Raw genomic sequence first — 18,186 nt, 5'->3', positions numbered from 1 at the left:
CATGTTTGATTTGGATTTTTGGTTGATTGCATAGCTTAGTAGTTAAACATTGTTCAATAAAAATCAGTTTTAAGTTAAAGTTAATTAATTAATAAAATGAGTTAGATCGTTGGAGGTAAAACCATCCACTCTATCCTCTCTACCTTATCATGCCTTGGGTTTCTGTCTTGTTGAGACGAAGGATAGCACGAAGAGAAGGTGATATCCCGAGATTCACTGACGAGGACGTCGGTTTCTGTAAGGGGGTAGGGATGTGACACCCCGGTCTACAGATAGCACTGGAGAATTTGGGAATCTCTCAGACGAGTCAGAAGAGTTATGCTACAGTCCCCTTTTTCCCAGATTTATGTAACACCTATCTGGAGTTATCAGCAGTAATGCCTGTGTAGTGTTGACTAAATAGGATAGAACCTTAAATAATGGAGCTTTTCTCTCTTCCTTGACCTTACCAATCTGTATTTCCTTTTATCCCAGCTCAGATGTCGACAGAACAAAAAGACCTTGGAGATAGTGCAATGGGTGATGGTGAGAAAGCTTGCCCGTGTTACCAATTCTATGGCGTTCCTTGTCGTCAAGTTAGTGCAACTGAAGATGAAGCTAGAACTAGGAGGAACCAGAGGTTGTTCTCCGGTACAAAGAGAAAGAGGTCTCATCAAGAGCAGCTGGTAGAGAATTCCCTTTTCCTCGATAATCCATCGGTCGATGAGCTACAGACCATCCAGAAGAGAAATGATCCTAAGTGCTCTAGAGATACACAGGTCGAGAATCAAGCTCTCTATGATTATGTCGATGGGTTGACTATCACTATGAAGGTGACTCAGCCACGCAGTCACAAGGAGTCCAAAGAGCAAGCAACAGAAATGATACAAGATGTGATGTTAAGTTCACAAGGAGGTCAACCAAGTAGCCCCATTCACCACCACCGCTTGTGCTACAAATGTGGGCAAAAAGGTCATTATGCCAAAAGTTGTCCAGCACCTCAGGCTCCACGGCAGGCAGGACAGCAGGGGCGTCCAGCCCAACCCAGGGCGCCACGACAGGGGAAGGTGAACCACGTGACGGCCAAGTCAGCTGCTGAGGCTCCTAATGTGGTTATTGGTACATTCATGGTCAACTCTTACCCAGCTACGGTGCTTTTCGATACCGGTGCTACTCATTCTTTCATTTCCAAGTCATTTGCCGAGCAGCATCGTATTCCAGTTTCGTGTCTGAGGTCAGCTATGGTAGTTACCTCACCTGGGGGCCAGACACACACATGCTCTATATGCTCCAGAGTTAGAATTGTCATAAGGAGGGCAGAATTCCGCACTGGTTTGATCGTCATTGATTCGTCAGAGATAGATGTGATTTTGGGCATGGAGACCCTTACCAGATGGGGAGTCCGTATTGATTGTGCTCAGCAGACAGTTCACTTGTCAGCATCTGATGACCAAGAGGTGACAGTCAGTGCTACGGAGTCTTCTGGTTTTCTTCATCAGATGGAGGCTAGACCCACGGATGGTATTCGCGTGGTGTCTGAATGCCCGGATGTCTTTTCGGAGGACTTGCCAGAAGAAGGAAGAGTAGTTGATGAAGACCTATCCTGATCTCTTTGCTAGCCAGCCCAGAATCTCGGGACGAGATTCCTGTAAGGGGGTAGGATTTGTAACACCCTAATTCAAATTTTCAGCTTTAATAATAAATTTAATTGGTTTATTTAATTTTCTAAGGATTTAATTTGCTTAGCTTGCATTTAATTTAATTTTGTTGCATAAGTAATTAAAATTTATTTTAGGTTTAAACTTGTTTGTGCATTCATGCTGGTGCATTGTTTTGTTCGTTTGAGTGCATAAGGTTTTGAATTCAAATTTGATTTGAATTCAAATTAGTTTGAGTGAGGTTTGCAAAAGAAAAGAGGAAGAAGACCCAGCCCAAACCCAAAACGAGAAACTCAACCCAGCCCAAACTGCCAAACCCCAGCCGGCCCATGGCCATCCTTTTCATTTCTCTGCGCCAGGCCCATCCCACCGGCCCAAGCCAGCCCAGGCAACCCAGCCCGCCTTCTCCTCCCTTCCCTCCCACGTCCGGCCCAGTTCCATTTTCCTTGGCCCACCCTTTTTCCCTCACGGCCCGGCCTGCCCTCACCTCCCGCTCGCTCTGCAGCGCGCGTTCCCCCCTCTCACCAGCGACCCCGGGCTCGCCTGCCAGCGACCCTCACTCGACCCCGCTGTCCCACACGCGCAGCGCCCGCTCCGCACGCGCTCTGGCCCAGCCCGCGTACACAGCCGCTCCCACTCCCTCCGCAGACAGCGCGCCCCGCTCTCCCTCCACGCGCTCAGCCCGGTCGCGTCACGCGCGCGCCACTCCTTTCCCGGGCCTGCCCCGACGCGCCGGCCCATCTCTTCCGCTCGCTCGCCCGGACGGCCTGCTCCCGCAGCTGCGTCACCCCGCGCCTGACCCCACCAGCCAGCACCCGCACCCCAGCCAGTGCCCGCCCGCGCGTCGCCTTTCCCCCTCGCTGCCACGCCGGCCCCACAGGTCAGGGTCACCTTCTTCCCCGCGTCCTCTGCTCCGCGCAACGCCCGCTCCGCTATCACCGGCGCAGCGGCCGGGGATTGCCTTCCTCAACCGCCCCATGATCCCCGGCGCCCAGCCTTTATTTGGCCCCCGCTACCCCTCTACGCCCTCATCTCGCCACCCCACATCCGCCGCCAGCCTGAAATCCATCACGCCCGTCTTGCCGCCGGAGCCGAGCCGCTGCTCCACCCCGGTCACACCGCACCGCCGTGTTCTAGCCCCGGCAGACCCCGGTGCACCATCACGGGACACGCACGGCCTTCCTGGACGGATCAACAGGCCCGGAGCTCCACCACATCGCTCCTTCCCCGAGCCCCACCGTGTGCCGCCGCGGTCCTCGTCGCCGACCACCCTACGCCGCTCTCTCGCCCGATCCAGGCCCTCGGTGAGCACCCCCAAGGCCCCGCCGTACTTTTGCGCTAGCTACTTTAGTCTGTAGCTCACCCCAGAGGCCGCGCGAGCTCACCCCGGCGATGCCCCGCCGCGTTCGCTCGCCATCGCCGCCGCGCGCCCCTCCCCGTACCTCGCAGCGCCTCTCCAGGAGCCCCAGTGGCTTACTCATGCCACGGGCATGCTCCCAGGCCCAAGCCCGAGTCAAATCAACCCCGGGAGTGCCGGATTAGCGAATTCCGGCGAGTCTTTCCCCATGCGCCGCCGCGGGAGCGCGCCGCCGGTGACTTCCGCCGCCGCCGTTGCTCACGTTCGTCCTGGGTCGTTCGATCCAAAATCAACACTCGAGATTAGATCCAAATCCCATCGAACCAGAGCCACGAGATCCCGATCTAACGGCCCGTAAGCGTAGATACCGGTTCGGCCTTGACTCTTTTCTAAAGAGCCCCTCCCTTTATTGCTAATCAACCCGCGGTCCTGATCTATTCAAAAATATTTACGCCGAGGTTTGTGTTATACTTGTTGAGTACAAGTTGTGTACTCACCCTTGCCTCTTCTCTACTTTTTCCTCTTGGCTACGCTACTGCTGCTCAGTTCCTGCCCACTCGAGGGAGTTCGTCCAGCGCTACCAGGACTACGAGGACTTCTAGGTGTTCGTCTCCCAGTCGACGTCCCTGTGGCGCCCTGCTTCAGCTTCAGAGAGCTTTTATCGTATTTTGTACTTCGCTTCCACTGTATCAGACATTTTATCATTATTGTAATAAAAAAACATTCGTATTCGCTTTATTATATCTTTTTACGTGATATGTGCTATGATATACTGTTCATTCTGTTGTATATACGTGTGACTTGATCCTGGCACGTATATGATTGCTCGGTTTATGTTCTTTTGTAAACCGGGTGTTACAATTACCTCGACAAATTTGCCGAATTGTTCGTCGGCCACTGGCTTCCTTATCTGCTTTGGAAACGGTAAGGCAGTTGTGTCGTGATAGTCCTGTGAAGTTCTCGGGGGTTCCATAGAGTCTTCTTGGGTAGCAGAAGTGTTGGACTCGACAATCTCCTCCTGCGCTTCATCTTCAACTTCAGTATGGCTAGCGGTTACGGTCTTCCGCTGCTTCCCTGCATTCTGTGGGAAAGGTGGCTCTTGCGTGGTCTTACCACCACGCGTGGTCACCGCACTAACATTTTCTTTCAGGGGTACTTCCAGTTGCCCGGGTAGTTTCCCCGTGTTAACGTTAGGACATGAGGATGCAAGCTGAGCTACTTTTATTAAAGTTCAGTTGGTTCTTTATAACAGAATTAAATGCCTCTAGTTGTACAGCCATAGATTCCAAAATCTTGTCATTAGTGTAACACCCGGTTTATAAAAGGACATAAACCGAGCAATCATATACATGCCAGGATCAAGTCACACGTATATACAATGAATGAACAGTATATCATAGCATATATCATGTAAAAAGATATAATAAAGTGAATACGAATGTTATTTATTACAACAATGACAAAATGTCTGATACAGAGTATGCGGAAGCGTAAAACATATACGATAACTCTCGTCGGAAGCTGAGCAGGGCGCCACAGTGACGTCGACTGGGAGACGAATGCCAAGAAGTCCTCGTACTCCTGGTAGCTCTGGGTGAACTCCCTCGCATCGGCAGGAACTGAGCAGCAGTAGAGTATCCCCAAGAAGAACAAGGAGAAAAAGAGTACAGTAGGCAAGAGTGAGTACACAACTTGTACTCAACAAGTATAACACAAACTATGAGGCTCTAAGGTTGGCTAACTTAACTGCATTAGCTTTTAATCTTGGCAAAATTTTATTAAAGCTAATTATTAGAAGTTGATGATTTACCATAACCCAGTTACATAGTAATTAATCAAAATTAACCATGAACTACTGAGAACCAAACCAAAACCACCAAGGTAACCCCACTAATCAAAAGGAGGATCCAGGCCGCTCATGACCGTGAGCACGGCTAGTATACCAGTTTTACACTCTGCAGAGGTTGAACATCTTTACCCACAAGTCGTGGGCTACGCTAGTTGTTCATCACACTTCCGTAGGTGAGATGGCTAGCAAGCACACTACGAGGCCTTTACAAAGAATCTCGTTGGTAAGGAGTAACTGTGAGGGTGGATCGGCGACTATGGAGCAGGTCTAGTGGGCGGAAAGACACGGAGCACAGACGAGGCCACTCAGTACGAGGACCATAGAAAATTACCTCCCCTACCCCACAAGTAAGTTACTCCAAACCAAAAAGACCTAATTATTACGCCAAGACCGTCCCATTCCAGTCTTGTGGTTGCGCGGTTGTCCCAGGTTGTCGCTCTAATGACGTAAGGTCCTAATGGAGAGTAGCTAGCACAAAACACAGTGCGAGCCCCCTAAACCAAGTTTCTAGAAAAACTCATTTTAACGAGACGTGAGCCACTCAAACGGGCCACTCCCAGAATTAAGTTGCATATACCATTAATCAAATTAATCAAAAAGGACCATTATGTGTGAGAGCGTAGCAACCTAGCACAACTAACCAAAATCCAACCCAAGGGATATATAAAGGATATAAAGTGGCTAGGAGAGTCCTTATAGGCATACAGTATTAAAATGCAGAATGAAAATGTATTTAAAGTGATAGGTGTTGTTCATGTTATACTTGCCTTCCTCAAACTACTCCTGCTGCTCAAACTGCTCAGAAGGTGGTGGTTGCTCCGGGTACTGGTACTGGGGCTCCTCCGGTAGCTCAACGTTTACTCACGAACACAGGGCCAGAAACAAGGCAACAATATAAACATACATGCAAACAAAGGCTAACACTAAGAAATAGTACAACAATACATGAAAACCGCAAACAAAACTAAGCTAGAACAACTCTACGCATTACAACGATCGCGTGGACATAAAGAACGCCTAAAACGGAGCTAGAACGCGAAAACTAGGCTTAAAAAAAGATCTAGGGGCTTATCTGCGAGAAAAACTGAGCTACAGGGGGGTCTGGACAAAAACCAGGGACTTATACATAAAAACTAAAAAGATCCGAGGGCTAAAACGCTAAAACAACCGGACTGGACTGCGGGTTAGATTTTTAAAAAGGTCAGGGGCCTAAATGAATAAAACAGGACTAAACTGGAAATACTTTTGAATAAAGCTGGACCGCGGGTTGATATCAAGGAAGCTGGGGGGCTCTTTAGCAAGATTACCAGGCCGAACCGGTATCTCCGGATGTTGGCTGTTGGATCACGATCTGGCGGATCAGATCGAATTGGCTCACGTTCTAATCTGGAATGTTGTTTCCAGATCAGGCGGCCAGGGGCAAAGGGCGCGCGGGGCGGCGGCGGGACTCGCCGGTGACATGCTTCCGCGGCCGGGGCTCACCAGACTTGGCCAAACTTGGCTGTCCGGGGGTTAAATTGACCCGAACTTGGGTCTGGGGTGGCCTACGCGGCATGTGTAGTCCACCTGGGGCCTTTGCGGGCCTCGGGGAGGTTCGTGGAGGCGCTTATTGCGACGGCGGCGGCCCTACGCGGCGGGGCTCACCGACGCGTGGCATGCAGGCTATCCCAGGGCTCAAATCCGGGTGCTATTGGGGCTGTGCGTATGCGTGATGCGCTTGCAAGTAAAACTAGAGCATGTGCGGGGCTGTGCAGGGATCGCCACGGTGAGCTCGCGGTGCGGCGGCGGCGTTGCACCGGCGTGCCGGCGTTCTAGGGCCTAGGGCACACGACAGGGCATACCAGCTAGCGTAAAAGGAAGAGAAGGTAGGGGTGTGGCTCACCGAGGACAAGTGGTGGCCGGAGCTGCAGCGCGGGATGATCGGCGACGAGGTCCGGCGGCGGAGCTCGGTGCTGCGTTTGCGGTTCGGGCTCTGCGGGGGTCCTCCGGGCTCCGGATCTCCACAAGAAGGTGTTGTGACGTGCTGCGAAGGTGAGAGGTGGGTCAGGGAGGCGTGAGGTTCACTGGTGGCGAGCAATTGCTCGGGAGACCGTGCTCACCTGCGCGGCGGTTCCTGGCGCAAATCCGGCGCGGTCGTGGCGGAGGCTGAGGGCAGCGGACTCGGGGGCAATCCTGGGCCCGATGCGGAGCTGCTATGCGGCTTATGGGGGTCCGGGATGCAGCAGGGCGGTGTGGCCGTGGCGGCACAGAGCCTCTGCGCTGCGGAGCAAGGAGAGGCGGCGAGCTAGGGTTTGGTGGTGGCGGCTGCGGATGGGAGGAGGGCGCAGGGGTCGCGGGGGTGTGTTTAAAGGGTAAGGCCGGGGATCTCGGGGAGGCGTGCCCGGGCGTGATCCCGGCTAGGATTGCGGGCAGGCCATTGCTGCGCGAGCAGAGGGTGCGGGAGGAGGGAGAAGGGGCCGACAAGTGGGCCCGAGAGCTCAGCGAGAGAGGCAGGGTACCGGGCGAGCGGCCGAGCGCGAGCGTGCCTAGGCACCGGCAGGCGGGGCCAGGCGGTCAGCGGGGGTGACGCGCGCGTGGCCGCGTGCGCTGGAGCGGGCCGAGCGAGTTAGGCATGAGCGAGGTGCGCTGGGCCGGGACGGGGTTTGCTGGTGGGCTGGCCGGTGCGGGAGAGAAACGGCCGCGGGGAAAAGAAGGGAGCTGTGCCGCGCACGGGAGAGAGCTGGCCGGCGCTGCTAGGCTGGAGTGAGAAAGGAAAAGAGGCCGGGCTGGGTTGCTAAAGGGTTTGGGCTTTCTATTTTCTTTGCCTTTCTAATTCAAACCACTCAAACTATTTGAATTCAACCCTAGCAATCAAGCAAAAATAAAACCATGCACCAACATGAATGCAACAACGAGTTTAACCTAAAAAATTTTAATTACTTGTGTTAGAAAATTAATTTAAATGCAAGTCTAAGCATATAAAACCTTAGAAAGTTAAATAAAGCCAATTAAATTTATTACTAAATGCTGAAATTTAAATTAGGGTGTTACAGACCCTACCCCCTTATAGGAATCTCGTCCCCGAGATTCAACTGGACTGGCTAGCAAAGAGATCTGGATATGTCTTCCTCAGCTCATCTTCTCGCTCCCATGTAGCCTCATCTTCACTGTGATGACTCCACTGAACTCTGCACATCTGGATGCGCTTGTTCAGTGTAACCCTCTCTGATCTCTCCAAAATCTTCACCGGATGCTCAATATAGGTCAGATCTTCCTGCACATCTAACCCATCCAGTGGTGCCTGCTCCTCAGGTACTCGCATACACTTCTTCAACTGTGAAATGTGGAAGACATCATGAACTCCTGAGAGGTTGGTAGACAACTCCAGGCGATAAGCAACTTCGTCTTTTCTCTCTAGCACCTTGAATGGAGCAATATACCGAGGTGCTAGCTTCCCTTTCACATTAAACCTGCGGATTCCTCTCATTGGGGACACCTTCAGATATACATAATCATCAACGCCGAAGGTTAGGTCCCTCCGTTTGCCATCTGCATGGCTCAGATTCTCCCACATAGTCTGTACCATCTGCTCTGCATCTTCTATAATGTCAGGGCCAAAGAGCTACTTCTCACCAATCTGATCCCAATAAAGAGGAGTCCTGCACTTTCTGCCATACAATGCCTCGAGGGGGACTTCTTCAGATTGTCCTGGTAGCTATTGTTATAGGAGAACTCAGCGTACGACAGGCACTTATCCCAACAAGTACCATACTGAATAGCACAAGCTCTCAGCATATCCTCCAACACTTGGTTGGTTCTCTCTGTCTGCCCATCTATCTGAGGATGATAGGCGGTACTGAAGCGCAGCTTCGTATCCAACGAATCATGGAGCTGCTCCCAGAACCGTGAAGTGAACTGTGATCCTCTATCAGATATGATCTTCTTGGGCACACCATGCAAACAGACAATCCGGGAGATGTACAACTCTGCAAGTCTGGCACCGGAGTAAGTAGTGTTCACTGGAATGAAGTGAGAAACCTTCGTCAGACGATCCACTACTACCCATATAGAGTTGTACCCTTTCTGAGTACGAGGCAATCCAATAATGAAGTCCATAGTGATCTCCTCCCATTTCCACTCTGGAATCTTCAAAGGCTGTAACAGACCTGCTGGCCTCTGATGCTCAGCCTTGACACGCTGATAGGTGTCACAAATAGCCACGTACTCTGCCACGGAACGCTTCATCCCATACCACCAGAAGCGTTCCTTGAGATCATAGTACATCTTGGTACTGCCCGGATGAATAGAGTAAGCTGTATCATGAGCCTCACTCAAAATCAACTTTCTGAGATCCTTCACATCTGGCACATAGATCCGGTTCTTGTACCACAAGGTACCCTGATCATCCTCTCTGAAATGAGGAGACTTGCCTTTCTTGAGCAACTCACGGATCTCCTGCAGCTTCTCATCTTCCTTCTGATGCTGCCGGATCTCTGCCTCTAGAGTGGGCACTGCCTCGAATGCTGCACTCGAAGTATGATGCAAGAAACCCAGACTCAACTGCTCAAACTCCTCGCATAACTCTAGGGGCATCTGGAAAGCAATGGCCATGTTGACATAGCTTCTTCTGCTCAGTGCATCTGCCACAACATTGGCCTTACCCGGATGATAGTGAATCTCCAGGTCATAATCCTTGACCAGCTCTAACCATCTCCTCTACCGCATGTTCAGCTCACTCTGCGTGAAAATATACTTGAGGCTCTTGCGATAATTGTAGATATCACACTGCTGCCCGTACAAGTAATACCTCCAAATCTTCAGAGCATGCACAACTGCGGTTAACTCAAGATCATGAGTGGGATAGTTCAGCTCATGCCGACGTAACTACCGTGAACCATAAGCAATCACTCTGCCCTCCTGCAACAGAACACAACCAAGACCATCCTTCGAAGCATCACAATACACCATGAACCTCTTGCTCTTGTCTAGCAAAGTAAGGACTGGCGCCGTAGTCAACCGCTTCTTCAGCTCATCAAATGCCATATGACGCTCATCAGTCCATATGAATGCCGCATTCTTCTCTAGCAAGGAAGTCAAGGGCTTCGCGATCTTGGAGAAATTCTCAATGAACCTCCGATAATATCCTGCTAAGCCCAAGAATGACCGGACTTCCTTCACCGTCTGCGGTGTCTCCCACTCGAGCACATCCTTCACCTTGCTCGGATCGACTGCAATACCTCCCTTGGAGATGATATGATCGAAGAACGGAACCTCGTCAATCCAAAACTCGCACTTGCTGAACTTAGCATACAGCTGATGCTCCTCAATCTCTACAGCACTAGCTTCAGATGAACTTCATGCTCTGCCTCTGACTTGGAAAAGATCAGAATATCATCAATGAAGATCACCACGAAGACATCCAGATAATCCATGAAAACTATGTTCATCAAGAGCATGAAGAAAGCTGGGGCATTAGTCAAGCCGAAAGACATGACCGTGTACTCATACAACCCATACTTGCAGGTGAATGACGTCTTCGGAATATCCTCAGGACGGATCCTCAGCTGAAAGTAGCCCGAACGCATATTAATCTTCGAGAATACACGAGCACCTCGAAGAAGATCAAACAAATCCTCAATACGGGGTAGTGGATGCTTATTCTTAATGGTAACTGCGTTCAGTTTCCGATAATCGACACACATTCTCTTCGAGCCATCCTTCTTATCAACTAGCAACAATGGAAAAGCCCAAGGAGAAAAGCTGCGACGGATATAGCCCTTGGCTAACAACTCATCAATGGTCTTCTTAACTTTCTCATGCTTTATAGGTGCCATGCGGTAGGGCCGCTTTGCAATAGGAGTAGTGCCAGGCAAGAGATCAATAGAAAACTCAATGTCGCGTTCAGGCGGCATACCTGGCAAATCATCCGAAAAGACGTCCGAGAATTCAGACACCACGCGAATACCATCTGTGGGTCAAGCCTCCATCTGATGAAGATATCCAGAATTCTCTTTAGCACTGACTGTCACCTCTTGTCCATCAGATACTGACAAGTGAACTGTCCGCTAAGCACAATCAATACAGACTCCCCATCTGGTAAGGGTCTCGATGCCCAAAATCACATCTATCGCCGAGGAATCAATGACGCTCAAACCAGTCCGGAATTCTACCCCCCTTATGACCATACTAACTCTGGAGCATATAGAACATGTATGTATCTGGCCCCTAGGTGAGGTAACTACCATAGCTGTCCTCATACAAGAAACTGGTATACCATGCTTCTCGGCAAATGACTTGGAAATGAAAGAATGAGTAGCACCGGAATCGAAAAGCACTATAGCAGGGTGGGAGTTGACCATGAATGTACCAATAACCACATTAGGAGCCTCGGCCACTAACTCGGCCGTCATGTGGTTCACCCGACCCTGTGCTGGCGCCCTGCGCTGAGCTGGGCGCCCCTGCTGTCCTGCTGCGCCTTCCGAGGGCAAGAGTTGGCGTAGTGCCCCGGCTAGCCGCAGTGATAGCACACGCGAGGAGGTGCTGGAGCTTATTGTCCGGCAGGAGGAGCTGCCTGCCGTGGAGCCTGAGGTGCTGGCGGAGCTGGTGGAGCAGCATGAGCCGGAGGTGCCGGTAACCTTGGGCCCTGACCTGCTGCTACTATCGAGGCTGGTACTGCTACGGCAGCTGCTAGTACTGCTGAGGCGGCCGGTACTGCTGCTGCTGATGGTACTACTTGGGTGGCTGGAGGCGAGGATGCGTGTTGCTGCCGGAAGCAACGGGAGTGATCTTCCTCTTCTTGTCCTCCATCTCCCGGTGCTTGCGCTCCGTGTTGAGCGCGCTGTCAACCAGATGGTTGAAGTCGTCGAAGCGGAGGTTGAGCAGCGCATACTGGATGTAGTCCTCGAGACCCTCCATGAAGTGCTCCTGCTTGTCGCGATCATCCGCGACCTCGGCAGGGGCGTAGCGAGCGAGCTGAAGGAAACGATCACGATACTCCGTGACCGTCAGAGTTCCCTGAAGTGAAAATGATAGATGTATGAAGAATGATTAGCTCATGCTTCAGAAAAATAGAACAAGGGGGGTACTAGCTCAAAAGGAAATGCTGAAAGATTATATCCGAGTTTACCTGCTTAAGTGCAAGGAACTCCTTCTTCTTCGTCTTCATAACGCCCGCGGGGACGTTGTGGCTGCGGAACCGCTCCCGGAACTGGATCCAGGTGAAAGCCTCGCGGACCTGAACTCGGTGGGACTCCCACCAGTCCAAAGCTGCCCCTCGCAGCTGTCCTGCTGCGTACAAGACACGCTCCCGATCATCGCACTGGGCGATGTCCATCTGGCGCTCCACTGCATGGAGCCAGTCGTCTACCTGAAGTGGGTCAGACGTGTGGGATAACGTCGGCGGGTGACCCCTCAGAAACTCCGCACGCCTATCGCGGGGCTGCTGTGGTGGAGGCGGAGGTGGCGGTAGAGCATGGACATGCTGCAGTGCCTGAACTATGTTGTTCAGGGTAGCCATCATCTGCATCTGGAGCTGGAAGTACTGCTCCGGGGTCAAGGGTGGAGGCATCGGTATCCTGGTACCCTGGTTATTCTGCCCCTGCTACTGGCCAGAACCAGAACCGGTGCTCCTGGTGTTCACCATCTGATTTGAACAAAAGATGTATGAGCAAAGATATTGCAGAAATAATTTCAGACGGATATGATATCTTTCTTCAAGGAAAACTTAGACATGATAAAGTAGACAGGATAGAGTGGATGGTTTTACCCCCAACGATCTAACTCATTTTATAAATTAATTAACTTTAACTTAAGACTGATTTCCATTAAACAAATTTTAACTACTAAGCTATGCAATCAACCAAAAATCCAAATCAAACATTTGCATAATAACAAGCATTCAAAAGTTCATACTTTGGTCGAGTTTATCACGCGACTCGACTAACACCACGCGGCGCAGAACGTTCTATCGTGCTATTATAAAGGGGTCATTTAGCTTATACCTATGATGGTCAGTCGACTTAATTCTGGCCAGAAATCTACGGAAACTATTCTATAGAGAAAATCAAGGCAAGACAAGTAAAAATCTTGGAATTTCAAAGAATATAATAGCAAAATAGTTTTAGCAAACAAGGATTAGAGATAAGAAGACCTAAAACTTGACCAGTTCTATCTAGACTTTCGTCCTACAATCGATATAGCTCTGATACCACTCTGTAACACCCGGTTTATAAAAGGACATAAACCGAGCAATCATATACGTGCCAGGATCAAGTCACACATATATACAATAGAATGAATAGTATATCATAGCATATATCACGTAAAAAGATATAATAAAGCGAATACAAATGTTATTTATTACAATAATGACAAAATGTCTGATACAGAGTATGAGGAAGCGTAAAACATATACGATAACTCTCGTCGGAAGCTCAGCAGGGCGCCACTGGACGTCGACTGGGAGACGAACGCCTAGAAGTCCTGGTACTCCTGGTAGCTCTGGGTGAACTCCCTCGCGTCGGTAGGAACTGAGCAGCAGTAGAGTATCCCCAAGAAGAACAAGGAGAAAAAGAGTAGAGTAGGCAAGAGTGAGTACAGAACTTGTACTCAACAAGTATAACACAAACTATGAGGCTCTAAGGTTGGCTGACTTAACTGCATTAGCTTTTAATATTGGCAAAATTTTATTAAAGCTAATTACTACAAGTTGATTATTTACCATAACCCAGTTACATAGTAATTAATCAAAATTAACCATGAACTACTGAGAACCAAACCGAAACCACCAAGGTAACCCCACTAATCAAAAGGAGGATCCGGGCCGCTCATGACCGTGAGCACGGCTAGTATACCAGTTTTACACTCTATAGAGGTTGCACATCTTTACCCACAAGTCGTGGGCTACGCTAGTTGTTCATCACACTTCCTTAGGTGAGATGGCTAGCAAGCACACTACGAGGCCTTTACAAAGAATCTCGTTGGTAAGGAGTAACCGCGAGGGTGGATCGGCAACTATGGAGCAGGTCTAGTGGGCGTCAAGACACGGAGCACAGACGAGGCCACTCAGTACGAGGGCCACGGAAGCTTACCTCCCCTGCCCCACAGGTAAGTTACTCCAAACCAAAAAGACCTAATTATTACACCAAGACCGTCCCATTCCAGTCTTGTGGTTGCGCGGTTGTCCCAGGTTGTCCCTCTAATGACGTACGGTCCTTATGGAGAGTAGCTAGCACAAAACACAGTGCGAGCCCCCTAAACCAAGTTTCTAGAAAAACTCATTTTAACAAGACGTGAGCCACTCAAACGGGCCACTCCCAGAATTAAGTTACATATACCATTAATAAAATTAATTAAAAAGGACCATTATGTGTGAGAGCGCAGCAACCTAGCACAACTAACCAAAATGCAACCTAAGGGATATATAAAGGATATAAAGTGGCTAGGAGAGTCCTTATAGGCATACAGTATGAAAATGTATTTAAAGTGATAGGTGTGGTTCATGTTATACTTGCCTTCCTCAAACTGCTCCTGCTGCTCAAACTGCTCAGAAGGTGGTGGCTGCTCCTGGTACTGGGGCTCCTCCGGTAGCTCAACGTCTACTCACGAACACATGGCCAGAAACAAGGCAACAATATAAACATACATGCAAACAAAGGCAAACACTAAGAAATAGTACAACAATACATGAAAACAGCAAACAAAACTAAGCCAGAACTATTCTACGCGTTACAACGATCGCGTGGACCTAAAGAACGCCTAAAACGGAGCTAGAACGCAAAAAACTAGGCTTAAAAAAGATCTAGGGGCTTATCTGCGAGAAAAACTGAGCTACAGGGGGGTCTGGGCAAAAACCACGGACTTATACATAAAAACTGAAAAGATCCGAGGGCTAAAGCGCTAAAACAACCGGACTGGACTACGGGTTAGATTTTTATAAAGGTCAGGGGCCTAAATGAATAAAACATGACTAAACTGGAAATACTTTTGAATAAAGCTGGACCGCGGGTTGATATCAAGGAAGCTGGGGGGCTCTTTAGCAAGATTACCAGGCCGAACCGGTATCTCCGGATGTGGGCTGTTGGATCACGATCTGGCGGATCAGATCGAATTGGCCCATGTTCTAATCTGGAACGCTGTTTCCAGATCGGGCGGCCAGGGGAAAAGGGTGCGCGGGGCGGCGGCGGGACTCGCCGGCGACGTGCTCCCAAAGCCGAGGCTCACCAGACTTGGCCAAACTTGGCCGTCCGGGGGTCAAATTGACCCGAACTTGGGTCTGGGGTGGCCTACGCGGCACGTGTAGTCCACCTGGGGCCTTTGCGGGCCTCGGGGATGTTCGTGGAGGCGCTTATTGCGACGGCGGTGGCCCTGCGCGGCAGGGCTTGCCGGCGCGTGGCGTGCAGGCTGTCCCAGGGCTCAAATCCGAGTGCTATCGGGGCTGTGCGCGTGCGTGATGCACTTGCAAGTAAAACTAGAGCATGTGCGGGGCTGTGCAGGGCTCGCCACGGCGAGCTCGCGGTGCGGCGGCGACGCTGCACCGGTGTGCCAGCGTTCTACGGCCTAGGGCACACGACAGGGCATACCAGCTAGCGTAAAAGAAAGGGGAGGTTGGGGTGTGGCTCACCGAGGACTCATGGTGACCGGAGCTACATCGCGAGATGATCGGCGACAAGGTCCAGCGGGGGAGTTCGGTGCTGCGTTCGCGATCCGGGCTCCGGATCTCCACGGGAAGGTGCGGTGATGTGCTGCGAAGGGGAGAGGTGGGTCAGGGAGGCGTGAGGTTTACCGGTGGCGAGGAATTGCTCGGGAGACCGAGCTCACCTGCGCGATGGTTCCTGGCGCAAATCCGGCGCGGTCGTGGCGGAGGCCGAGGGCAGCGGGCTCGGGGGCGATCCTGGGCCCGATGCGGAGCTGTTGTGCGGCTTGTGGGGGTCCGGGGTGCGGCAGGGTAGTGTGGCCGCGGCGGCGTAGAGCCTCTGCGCTGCGGAGCAAGGAGAGGCGGTGAGCTACGGTTTGGTGGTGGCGGTTGCGGATGGGAGGAGGGCGCAGGGGTCGCGGGGGTGTGTTTAAAGGGTAAGACCGGGGATCTCGGGGAGGCGTGCCCGGTCGTGATCCCGGCTAGGATTGCGGGCAGGCCGTTGCTGCACGAGCGGAGGGTGCGGGAGGAGGGAGAAGGGGCCGACAGGTGGGCCCGAGAGCTCAGCGAGAGAGGCGGGGTACCGGGCGAGCGGCCGAGCGCGAGCGTGCCTGGGCGCTGGCAGGCGGGGCCAGGCGGTGAGCGGGGGTGACGCGCACGTGGCCGCGTGCGCTGGAGCAGGCCGAGCGGGTTAGGCATGAGCGAGGTGCGCTGGGCCGGGACGTGGTTTGCTGGTTGGCTGGTCGGTGCGGGAGAGAAACGGACGCGGGGAAAAGAAGGGAGCTGGGACACGCATGGGAGAGAGCTGGGCCAGCGCTGCTGGGCTGGAGTGAGAAAGGAAAAGAGGCCGGGCTGGGTTGCTAAAGGGTTTGGGCTTTCTATTTTCTTTGCTTTTCTAATTCAAACCACTCGAACTATTTGAATTCAACCCTAGCAATCAAGCAAAAATAAAACCATGCACCAGCATGAATGCAACAACGAGTTTAACCAAAAAAATTTTAATTACTTGTGTTAGAAAATTAATTTAAATGCAAGTCTAAGCATATAAAACCTTAGAAAGTTAAATAAAGCCAATTAAATTTATTACTAAATGCTTAAATTTAAATTAGGGTGTTATAATTAGCAAGGAATTTCTTACTAATATTATCATTGATTTGCTTTTGGCCGTACACTAGGTCTTTTAAAGTGGGCTAATAACTGTTATTGAAGTTCATACCTTGTTGTTGACCGAAGGGGAGGTTGGGCTTAGAGTTCCAACCCTGCTGAGGATGAAATCCTTGGTTGGAAGTATTGTTGCTCCCGACGAAGTTCGCGTCCTCTTGAGTTAATGGGCACGAAGTGCCCGAGTGCCAAGTCTCGCCACATGTTTCACATGTCATACGAGACTCCGAAACCTGATTAACCTCCTGGTGCAGAGATTCTAGCTTCTTCATCAGAAGTTCCAATTTGACAGCTAACATATCGATTGTGTCGATCTGATGCACGCCCCTGGGACGGGCTGGTTACTTTCTCCTTTCCAACTTTGGTTGGAAGCTATCTTGTCAATCAGCGCCTTTGCTCCCGCAACATCGAGAGAAAGGAAGGAACCACCCGCTGCTGCATCAATGTTGTCCTGAGCTTGCTGATTCAGGCCATGGAAGATGTTCTGAATGATCAGCCACTCTTCTATGCCATGGTGTGGGCATGCTTGAATGTATTCCTGGAGACGCTCCCAGACTTCCGGGATGCTCTCATCCGGTAATTGCTGAATTCTGGTAATCCTGTTCCGGAGGGCGTTGGTCTTGCCCACTGGAAAGTACTTGGCTAGGAATGCATTCGAACAAGTTTCCCATGTCATGAAAGCTTCCTTGTTGAAATAGAACCACGTCTTGGCCTTCCCAAGCAGTGAGAACGGGAACAGGCGAAGACGGACGTCATCCAGAGTAGTTCCTCTGGGGTTGATGGTGTTACTCACCTCCAGGAAGTTCTGGAGATGGGCATTGGCATCCTCGGATGCCTTTCCGCAGAACGGACTTGCTTGGACCATGTTCATGAGTCCAGTCTTTAGCTCAAAGCCGTCATTGCCGGCTTGGTTGACGTTCAATCCAGTAGGAATGTGGCTACTTGATGGGGCAGAAAACTGACGGAGAGTCTTCTGAGCCAAGGATGAAGATGCTGAAGTGGAGGGTGAACTGATGGGCCAAGTGAGTCTCTTCTGAGGTGGGACCACATGGCATCCCACGTTTCTCCCAATTCTTTCTGGATTTGGGTGGAAGTTACTTGGTAGGTCGAAACCGGTCATGCACTGCTCTGCATCGATCAAAAGATAGAGAGAGCAATGGTAAGCCCGCTAGGGTTAGCGGCTACGAACTAGTAGAGTTTATCAAACTATCTACGATATCTTCAGCCAATTACTTCCCCAGCAACAACGCCATGTTGGCGTTTCTTATGCCCGATAGAATAGATATTCTGCAAGCGCACAGAATCACCGCTGTAGCACTTCACCTTGGAGTATTCCAGGGTATCGTATTTTCCCTCAAGGAAGCACTATAGTAAAGAGTATCGTAAATCCAGTGATAACCGTACTTGCTTAATCGTCCAACTAACCAGACGGGGCTAAGCCAGATAGATAAGTGAGATAAATGGCCAGACAATGACCGAGTGACACACGGAGATTCAATTCCTTAGAGAGGTTGCAGCTGGGAGGACAACGAGGGAGATAAGACTCCTGATACACTTCTGAACTATCGAG

At 50.9% G+C, this 18,186-nt stretch overlaps 1 non-coding gene across 1 annotated transcript; it reads left to right on the top strand.

Moving 5' to 3' along the window:
* The first annotated feature begins 17,122 nt into the window (after window positions 1–17,122).
* LOC120677026 lies at window positions 17,123–17,229 on the top strand. Its single transcript, XR_005676091.1, has one exon. It is a non-coding gene; the product is annotated as a small nucleolar RNA R71 (small nucleolar RNA).
* The last annotated feature ends 957 nt before the right edge of the window (window positions 17,230–18,186 follow it).

This window comes from Panicum virgatum, chromosome 5N, assembly GCF_016808335.1.
Source record: "Panicum virgatum strain AP13 chromosome 5N, P.virgatum_v5, whole genome shotgun sequence".
In the NCBI taxonomy this organism is placed as follows: domain Eukaryota; kingdom Viridiplantae; phylum Streptophyta; class Magnoliopsida; order Poales; family Poaceae; genus Panicum; species Panicum virgatum.
Note: the sequence above shows the minus strand (reverse complement) of the source record. Positions and strands in the feature narration are given on the sequence as shown.